At 40.5% G+C, this 10,000-nt stretch overlaps 2 protein-coding genes and 1 non-coding gene across 5 annotated transcripts in view; 1 reads left to right on the top strand and 2 right to left on the bottom strand.

The window, feature by feature from the left end:
• LOC123503319 (TBC1 domain family member 2B-like) overlaps nt 1-10,000 on the top strand; it is a 71,988-nt gene that overhangs the window by 42,998 nt on the left and 18,990 nt on the right. The gene's annotated exons all lie outside the window — the stretch shown is intronic.
• The window catches only part of LOC123503322 (LIM domain-containing protein A-like), a 42,172-nt gene that overhangs the window by 25,923 nt on the left and 6,249 nt on the right, over nt 1-10,000 (bottom strand). The gene's annotated exons all lie outside the window — the stretch shown is intronic.
• On the bottom strand, nt 5,130-5,201 carry Trnaw-cca. The gene has a single exon. It is a non-coding gene; the product is annotated as a tRNA-Trp (tRNA).

The following is a 10,000-nucleotide window of genomic DNA, read 5'->3' as shown; positions in this document are numbered from 1 at the left end:
ATCTTCTCTTCTCATCTTCTTTTTCCATCTCCATCCTCTATATCCTTCACTCCCTCTCCTAATCTTCCTTCATCTTATTTTTCACTTCCATCTCTTCTGTTTTCCTCTTTTATTTCCTCTGTTTCCATTCCTGATCTCCTTTCCTCATCTCCTTTCTTCTTTCTGTCTTCTTTCCATCGTCTGTTTTTCTTTGCTTTATTCGTGTTCTCTTTGTTTTTTTTTCTATCTTCGTTCTTTTCTTTTATTTTTTATTCTCTTCTCTCTTTCCTGTTTTCCATTTCATTGTGTTCTATTTTTTTTATCTACTTTTTCTCTCCTCTCACATTTCAGATCATTATGTATTTCTCTTTCATCATTTCCTTCTTCTTCTTCTTCTTCTCCTCCTCCTCCTCCTCCTCCTCCTCCTCCTCCTCCTCCTCCTCCTCCTCCTCCTCCTCCTCCTCCTCCTCCTCCTCCTCCTCCTCCTCCTCCTCTCCCTTTCATCTCCTTCCTTTCATTTCCTCTTCATCATTATCACCTAATTTATTTTTCTCTGCATTTTTAGGCATCAAATTTTTTCTTTATTTTTCATTTCTCGTAAGATTTTTTTTATTTATTTTTTCTTATGTTGCTCTTTATCATTTTATCTCTTATCTTTTTTATTTTGTCTACTTTCTCACAGTATCTCTCTCTCTCTCTCTCTCTCTCTCTCTCTCTCTCTCTCTCTCTCTCTCTCTCTCTCTCTCTCTCTCTCTCTCTCTCTCTCTCTCTCTCTCTCTCTCTCTCTCTCTCTCTCTCTCTCTCTCTCTCTCTCTCTCGCATCACCATAGCAACGTTTCATTTCTCTCACTACCAACAACACCATGGCACCATAGAAACACACACACACACACACACACACACACACACACACACACACACACACACACACACACACACACACACACACACACAGTGAACAAGTGTGTGTGTGTGTGTGTGTGTGTGTGTGTGTGTGTGTGTGTGTGTTCATTTACATTCATTAATTAGTAAATCACTTATTTTAATGGCGATGTTAGTAAATTATTGTTGTTGTTGTGGTGGTGGTGGTGATGGTGGTGGTGGTGGTGATGGTGATGGTGATGGTGGTTGTGGTGGTGGTGGTGGTGTTGGTAGTGGTGGTGGTGGTGGTACAGGAAAAAAGAGGAGGAGGAGGAGGAAGGGGAGGGATGGAGAGTGAGGGAATGAGGAAGAGAGAGAGAGAGAGAGAGAGAGAGAGAGAGAGAGAGAGAGAGAGAGAGAGAGAGAGAGAGAGGAGGGGAGGGTAGAGGTCTGCTGGCGCCTCCTCCTCCCCTCCATCCCCCAACACTCATCCTCTCTTCCCTGCCCCCCACACAGAAGCTATTGATCGAGGTGGCTGGCATCCTCCTCCTCCTCCTCCTCCTCCTCCTCCTCCTCCTCCTCCTCCTCCTCCTCCTCCTCCTCCTCGGATGCTGCAACTTCCACCAACACCACAATCTCCACCACCATCACCACCACCACCACCACCACCACCACCATTATTTTTGCTCTTTTTTACCTTCCTCTTCTTTTCTTTATTTTTTCTTCTTATTCTTATTACTTTTATTATAAGGTTATCATGTTTTTCTCTCTCTCTCTCTCTCTCTCTCTCTCTCTCTCTCTCTCTCTCTCTCTCTCTCTCTCTCTCTCTCTCTCTCTCTCTCTCTCTCTCTCTCTCTCTCTCTCTCTCTCTCTCTCTCTCATTCTCTTCTCTCATATTGATTTTTTGTTTTTTGATTTGATTTTTTGTTTATTTATTGTGTTTCGTTGTGTTGTTGTTTTTTTGTTTTGTTGTGCTTTTGTGTTCGCATTGATAGAAGGTTTCATATTTCATCTCTCTCTCTCTCTCTCTCTCTCTCTCTCTCTCTCTCTCTCTCTCTCTCTCTCTCTCTCTCTCTCTCTCTCTCTCTCTCTCTCTCTCTCTCTCTCTCGTTGACATGACTCTACTGCATTCTTAATTTGATTTAGTTTGGAGACAGGGAAGATACAGGGGGGGGGGAGAGGGGGAGAGGTAGAACCGTGGGAATGGTGGTGGTGGTGGTGGTGATGGTGGTTTTGGTGGTGGTGGTGGTAGTGGTGGTGATTGTAGTGGTTTTGGTGGTGGTGGCAGCGGCGTATTGGTTTAAAGTGATGATGAGAGAGAGAGAGAGAGAGAGAGAGAGAGAGAGAGAGAGAGAGAGAGAGAGAGAGAGAGAGAGAGAGAGAGAGAGAGAGAGGCTTAATGACTCTAATGACATAAATTGTGGTGGTAATAATGCTAATAATGATTGTAATAATGTTAGTGGTAGTGGTGGTGGTGGTGGTGGTGGTGGTGGTGGTTGTAGTAATGGATTTCACATGTTTATTAGGAGAAAAATATCATTATCATGAGATTTGAATTACACTGATAAGTTTTTGGCGCGTAATTGAAGTAAAATATTAATTGACACCAGAAAAGAGAAAAAAATATATAAAACTTAAAAAAAGAAGTCAAGAAGAGAGAGAGAGAGAGAGAGAGAGAGAGAGAGAGAGAGAAATGCTTTTATGGAGCATGTATGGTGTATGTATATATGTATGTATGTATGTATGGATGAGGATAGGATGAGAAACATGTCAATAGCCACTGCCTACGTACATGCGGATTTAACGAACACACACACACACACACACACACACACACACACACACACACACACACACACACACACACACACACACACACACACACACACACACACACAGATAGACAAACAAAACCACAAACTCATGAAACCAACAAATAAAACGAAGAAAATGAAAAGAGAAATGGATAAAAAAACAAAAGAAAAAACCCAGAACAAGTGATGATAGTGACATTGATATCAGTGGTGTCCCCGTAAGACCCTCGTAATGGGCAGGATATGATGACGTTAACCTTATCGCATCCTGTTGTAAATCACGTGCCAATGATAACGCGGGGAGATGAGAAGGTGATGCCCTCTCTCTCCTTACTTTCGCAGGCCACGTGGATCATAATTTTCTTTTTTTTTGATGTAAGAGGGAGAACTGCTAAGGGCAAAATAACTATATTAGATAAAAAGCTCCACTAGAATTGCAGTTTCCATAAAAGATTAGAAAATTAGAACTTGCTGGGATCTCACTGGCACTTTTTTATTGTCGGTTGTAGAGCTGTACTTATGTATAAACATCCTTGAAAGTCATAATGTAGATGCTTATTCATTCATGTATTTATTCATTTATTTATGTATTATTATTTTTTGTCGATGTTTCTTACAGTGATAGGCCACGGGGATCATAACTTGCTGGGCTTTCACTGGCATTTTTTCATTATGGGTTATAGAGCTGTGTGTCATCGATAAACACCCTTGAAAGCCAGTGTTGATGTTTGTGTGGGGTTTATTTCTTGACCTTACAGTGACAGTCCACGGGGGTCGTAACTTCTCGGGTTCTCATTGGCATTTTTTCATTATGGGTTATAGAGGTGTAAGTAATGTATAAACACTCTTTGAAGTCATAATGTAGAAGTTTTCGTGGGTTTTTTCTGTTGCTATAAAGGAGTGATTAATTTCTAGTCCTATAAAATCATAATATAGACTTCTGTTGATGAAAAGTTTTAATTAATCTCTAGTCATGTAACACCGTTGAAAATCACGGAATAGATGTTTTGGTGGGTTTTTCTGTTGATGTAAAAGGAGTGATGAATTTCTAGTCATATAAAACCCTTGGAAATCATAATATAGACTTGTACGTTTGGTTTTTCTGTTGTTGAAGAGTTTTAATTAATCTCTAATCATGTAACACCGTTGGAAATCACAATAGAGATGTTTTCGTGGATTTTTCTATTAATGTAAGGAAGTTATTAATTTTCTAACCATGTAAGACCCTTGAAAGTCACGATATAGACGTATTTTTATATATAGAAGAGTAGTAGTTATTTTCTCTAGCCATATAACACCCTTTGAAAATCCCTACATGTCGCGTTTTCCTATTGATGTAGAAGAGGTGCAGTTAGTCTCATTAGTCACATAACACACTTGGAGATTACAATACAGACTTCTTCGTGGGGTTTCTATGATGTGGAAGAGTTTTAATTGATCTCTAGTGGTATAACACCCTTGGAAATCACAATTCAGACCCCGTGGTAGGTATTTCTGTTGATTGTAGGGTCGTAATTGATGTCTAGTCGTATAACACCTTTGGAAGTCACGATACAGACGTCATGGGTTTTATTGTTGATGTAGAAGTGTTGTAGTTAATTCCTCCAGTCATTTACCTAACATTCTTTGATAATAGCTACATGTCTTGGGCTTTGGTATTTATTTACAAGAGCTGTAGTTAATCTCTCGTTACGTGACACCCTTGTAAACCTTTATGTATTCGTTTTCACTGTTGTTTTCCCCATCTAGATAATGTGGAGTTGTAATTATTGTCTAGAATCATTAAATTACCCTTAAAAATCCCAGTGTGCTCGTTCTCGTTGGTGGTGATTCTTACTGCTGATGTAAAAGTAGTTAACCCCTTCAGTACTGGGACACATTTTTGTCTTTAGTTATGGGTGCGAATAGACGATTTTATTTACATTAGAAAGGGTCTATGGAGGTCAGAAGATTAATGGCCAGTTTTCACTATTTTAATCCCCACGTAAGTGTCTGAAGCTGTATAAAATCACCATATAGTAAGCAGAATGAATAGGGAAACGTGTCATGGTACTAAAGGGGTTAATCTTATCACAAGGGTCAAGAAAATACCCTTGAAAGCCCAATATGTTCTGGTTTCGTTTTAACATTTTCAGTACTGGAGTGCATTTTTACCTTGGGATTCGGTTGTGATTAAACGATTTTATTTACATTAGGATAGTCTATGGAGATCAGAAGCTTAATGGCCAGAGTCTTCTCTATTTTAATCCCCTCATAACTTTCTGACGCTGCATAAAATCATCAAATAATATTGAATTGATATGAAAACGTGTCCTGGTACTGAAGGGGTTAATGTTGTCCAGCATTAGTTAATCTATCACTAGTCATGAAAACACCCTTGAAAACTGTAGTGTGTCCGTTCTTACATGCGCTTCTTCCATATTGGTGATGCGGAATTCGTTAATGCGTTACTAAAAGCTGAACTTGAAAAACGTTTGACCCCGGAGTGACTCGAACACCCAGCCTTCTGATCTGGAGTCAGACGCGCTACCATTGCGCCACAGGGCCGTCAAGATCAGTTGTAACACAAATTAGTACATTATGAAAAAATCCTTGAAAACATCAATATATCTGGTTCACGTTTTTTTTTTTCTTTTCGTATTGATCTAGAACCGAAGTTAAGCCGGCAATATTAAAAGTAGAGATATGATACCAAAAAAAGTTTTAAGAATAACTTCCTGACCACTTCTCTTTAAGACTGGGAAAACTTGTAAGGCGGCAAGTTAAGCTGGATGACCTGGCAACGTTAGGAGTAAGTAATAAGACGCTGATACGTTTAAAGATGCAGGTTTAGTCTAGTACTGTCCACTCACTGCGGCTGACCTGTCACTCAGCATTAACCCCTTCACTTGTACTGACAGTTTCCGAGCGTCATTCACGTAGCGATGGTACAGACAGTACTTAGCATATTCTGAAACATTTCTGGCTCCATCTCGATTACTTTCAAAAGGCTCTAATTGCGTTACACCGGTTTTTAAGTTTTTTTCAGTTTTAGTGACAAATTAACAGAGTTCTAGTTTTCTACATTATTAACAGGAGAAACCGTCTTGAGAACCCGGCTGATCATTTCTTTGATTTGAAAATAGTCGTGGGGGAGAGAGCAGAAGTGTATAGAAGTGTGTTAGAATGCTGGCGTTAGTTTGAACAGTATAGTGGATACCTAGATGTAGAAGATTTGAACCTCTTCATTACAAAAATATATCATCGTAAGCTCATTGTAAGCCCTCCTTGTGGTATTTAGAATGTAATTAAACTGATGCCGTGGTATTGTAAATGTTAAATCTCTTAGTTTTTTTTTTTTTCAACGCTTTCACTCATTATGATTGTTTTCCAAGGGCACAGAAACGATTCGTCATTTTTTTTTCAATGTCTTCCTAATTGATGATGCAGAGACCTTGTTAAAACTCCCGCTGCCATCATTAAAACATCCTCGATAACCTCAGCCACTCTCACCAGACCTCGTTAACCCCTTCTGTACTGGGACGCATTATCACCATGAGTTCTGAGTACGATTAGACATTATTTACACTAGCAAGGTTCTATAGAGATCAGAAGGTTAATGGTCCAGAATATTCACTATTTTAAGCCCTCATGAGATTTTGAAGCTGTAGAAAATTACCATATGATAACCTGAATAAATATAAAGATGTGTCATGGAACTGAGTGGGTTAAAAGAGCTGAGCGCCCAAACATTTAAGGATACATCTTGCCTCGCACGTTAGTTAACATCTCCACTTGTCCTCTCTTCTGTTTCTCTGTGTTGCTGTCTCCAGTGCACTCTGCTTCACGTAATGTGCTTCTACTTTTGCAACCTTTATGACGCAATGTGTGTGTGTGTGTGTGTGTGTGTGTGTGTGTGTGTGTGTGTGTGTGTGTGTGTGTGTGTGTGTGTGTAATAATAATAATAATAATAATAATAATAGTAATAATAATACGGTTTGTTAGTAATTACAGTACATACATACTGAAAATATACATATGGGGATTGTGTGTGTGTGTGTGTGTGTGTGTGTGTGTGTGTGTGTGTGTGTGTGTGTGTGTGTGTGTGCGGAACATACATACTCATATCGTTTGGCTGGATGCTGATTTCACGAACGGCATCACTCGGTAACACTACCATATTTCCATCCGTCACCCCAGACAACCTATGTATTCTTGTCTTGCCAACTAAACCAACAACCAAAGCCCTTACACTGCCATAAGATGCTCTAAGGAAAACTACAATGTGGTGTAAGTCTCGGTGGTGGACATGCAAAACTATGTCTGTGTGTGTGTGTGTGTGTGTGTGTGTGTGTGTGTGTGTGTGTGTGTGTGTGTGTGTGTGTGTGCATCAGATATTTTCACCTGAAGATTAACACGTTTCAAAAACAGTTCACACACTTTTCAGTTAGTTATTCGCGCAATTCAGATACTAGATCACAGTTTTCCTTATAGTACTTGATTATTGAAATGGAAATAACCTGATATCTGATAAAGTAATGTTTTTTTTTTTTATTTATTTATACCATGTGGGCTTTTCACGGGAATTTCTGGGCTAAAGGGGATACTTTGTCGAGTACCTCCTATCTCAAAGCCCACCCGCTAGGAAACCCTTGCCTGGAGTGAGGAAGCCCAACCTACACTCGGACCGTGGGCAGGATTTGAACCCTTTGTCTGGTATGCTCTGGAACTCCTTGCCTGCTTCTGTATTTCCATCTTTCTATGACTTTACTTCATTTTAAGAGGGAGTTTTCAAGACATTTATCCTTTTTTTTTCTTTCTTGTGCTTACTCTCGGACGTGCTAAGGGACTGACTACTAAGTGGGCCATTTTTTTTTTTTTTTTTTCGTTTTATATTGCTCTAGACCAACTTTGCCCTCATACACACAAAAAAAAAAGGAAGGGGGACACTCAGACAAGACAGCGAATGAGAGTATTATTAGTGGCAGTGTTAGCGTGCCGCGTGCCCTCAGCTGACACATGCACTGACACTGACGCGGTGACACAATACAGGTCACAATCACACACCTTATGCTCCCCGCGGTGGTGTTGCTGATGCTTGGCGGGGAAATGTATTACCGACTAGAGAATAACTTGAATTAGGATATTGATTACATGATATCCAGGTTCTGTTCACATTAAAACCTTTTTACTTTTTTTTTCTTGGTTTTATTCTCTCTCTCTCTCTCTCTCTCTCTCTCTCTCTCTCTCTCTCTCTCTCTCTCTCTCTCTCTCTCTCTCTCTCTCATTTTGTTTAACCCTTTCGTGAAAACTAACGTCTTGGACTGAAGCTATTAAACCACTACTAATACTTACCTTACAGACACTTGAAAACCACAACACTACCCGGTACAGCCTGTTAAACTGTCACTACAACCCTACAAGCATGTGAAAAGAACAATTATCTCTAGTACAGCCTGTTACACTACCTCTAACATCCACCACAGTCTTAAACCATCACTAGAACCACGAATACACTAGAAAACCTTTATAACATCCACTACAGCTTATTAAACCTCCACTAGAACCATTGAAACTTTAGAATCACAATATACTTCAGTGCAACGTATTAAAACCACTACTGGAACCACGAATACATTACAAAAACCCTCATAACATCCAATACAGCTTATTAAACCATCACTAGAGTCATTTAATCGCTCAATACTCTAATAACCTTCAATGCAACCTGTTAAAACTACTACTGGAACCACAAATACACTGGAAAACCCTTATAACATCCAGTACAGCTTAGTAAACCATCACTTGACCCATACAGATGCTCAAAACTAATCGAAATATCAATAACCTTCAATACAACCTGTTAAAACAACTACTGGAATCGCAAATACACTAGAAAACCCGTCTAACAACCAATACAGCTTAGTAAACCATCACTAGACCCATACAGATACTCAAAACTAATGGAAATGTCAATAACTTTCAATGCAACCTGTTAAAACCACTACTGGAACCACAAATACAGTAGTAAAGCTGCCTAACAGCCAATACAGCCTATTTAACTTCCACCAGAGCCATAGAAGCACTTAAAAATCCCAGTAACCTTCAATGCAGCCTGTCAAACCACCACTGGAGCCTCGAATATACTTGAAAACCCTTCACACAGCCACCACAGCCTTTTAAAGTCGACGTAACCCACTCGAACCTTTAAGAACACTGGCTTGAAAGTGATGCTGGGGTATTGAAAAGGCTTAGATATAAAGACAAGTGCTAATACATGTCTCTATTCCCGGCCACTGTGTGTAGGTGGGAAATATGAGAAGGGAGAGGGCCGAAGGGGAGTGGGTAAGCTTGCCTTTCTCCTTGTGTCTCTCTCTCCCCCTCTGTCTCTCTCTCTCTCTCTCTTCCTCCTGCCTCCTTCCCACCCTCCTTCCTTTCCTTTCCCAAGACACAATCTGACACTTCCTTCACCTTCTCTTCGCCACGCTACGATAGACACACACACACACACACACACACACACACACACACACACACACACACACACACACACACACACACACACACACACACACAGAGAGAGAGAGAGAGAGAAATTATAATGCTCTCTCCCATAGAAAGTACTTGATTTTTTTTAATAAAGTTTGAGAATAAAAAAAATGGTCATTTATCTCTCTCTCTCTCTCTCTCTCTCTCTCTCTCTCTCTCTCTCTCTCTCTCTCTCTCTCTCTCTCTCTCTCTCTCTCTCTCTCTCTCTCTCTCTCTCTCTCTCTCTCTCTCTCTCTCTCGTGTGTACGGGGGATTTCCCTTCATGTACGTAATCGGATGTGTACGTAAAAGTAAGCGCGGATTTTTAACCTTTCATCAGTGTACACACACACACACACACACACACACACACACACACACACACACACACACACACACACACACACACACACACACACACACACACACACACACACACACACAATCCGTGGTCGTTTACATGGAAATTAATCCGATGAGACCTTTTGTGTGTGTGTGTGTGTGTGTGTGTGTGTGTGTGTGTGTGTGCCAAATGTCACTCGTCTGAAGGTGACTCGCCGGCCTCCCTGAGTAACTGTTTCGGACACGTGCATGTAAACACCGGGGAATTGTTTACATGTACACTAGAAATACGTACACAAATGTTGGTACACGTGGCGGTACATTACACACACACACACACACACACACACACACACACACACACACACACACACACACACACACACACACACACACACACACACACACACACACACTCTCTCTCTCTCTCTCTCTCTCTCTCTCTCTCTCTCTCTCTCTCTCTCTCTCTCTCTCTCGAAAATAATACTAGTTTTGGG

The sequence above is a fragment of the Portunus trituberculatus genome, chromosome 13, assembly GCF_017591435.1.
Source record: "Portunus trituberculatus isolate SZX2019 chromosome 13, ASM1759143v1, whole genome shotgun sequence".
Lineage (NCBI taxonomy): Eukaryota > Metazoa > Arthropoda > Malacostraca > Decapoda > Portunidae > Portunus > Portunus trituberculatus.
The sequence above is the reverse complement of the archived record's forward strand: the minus strand, read 5'-3'. Positions and strand labels throughout refer to the sequence as shown.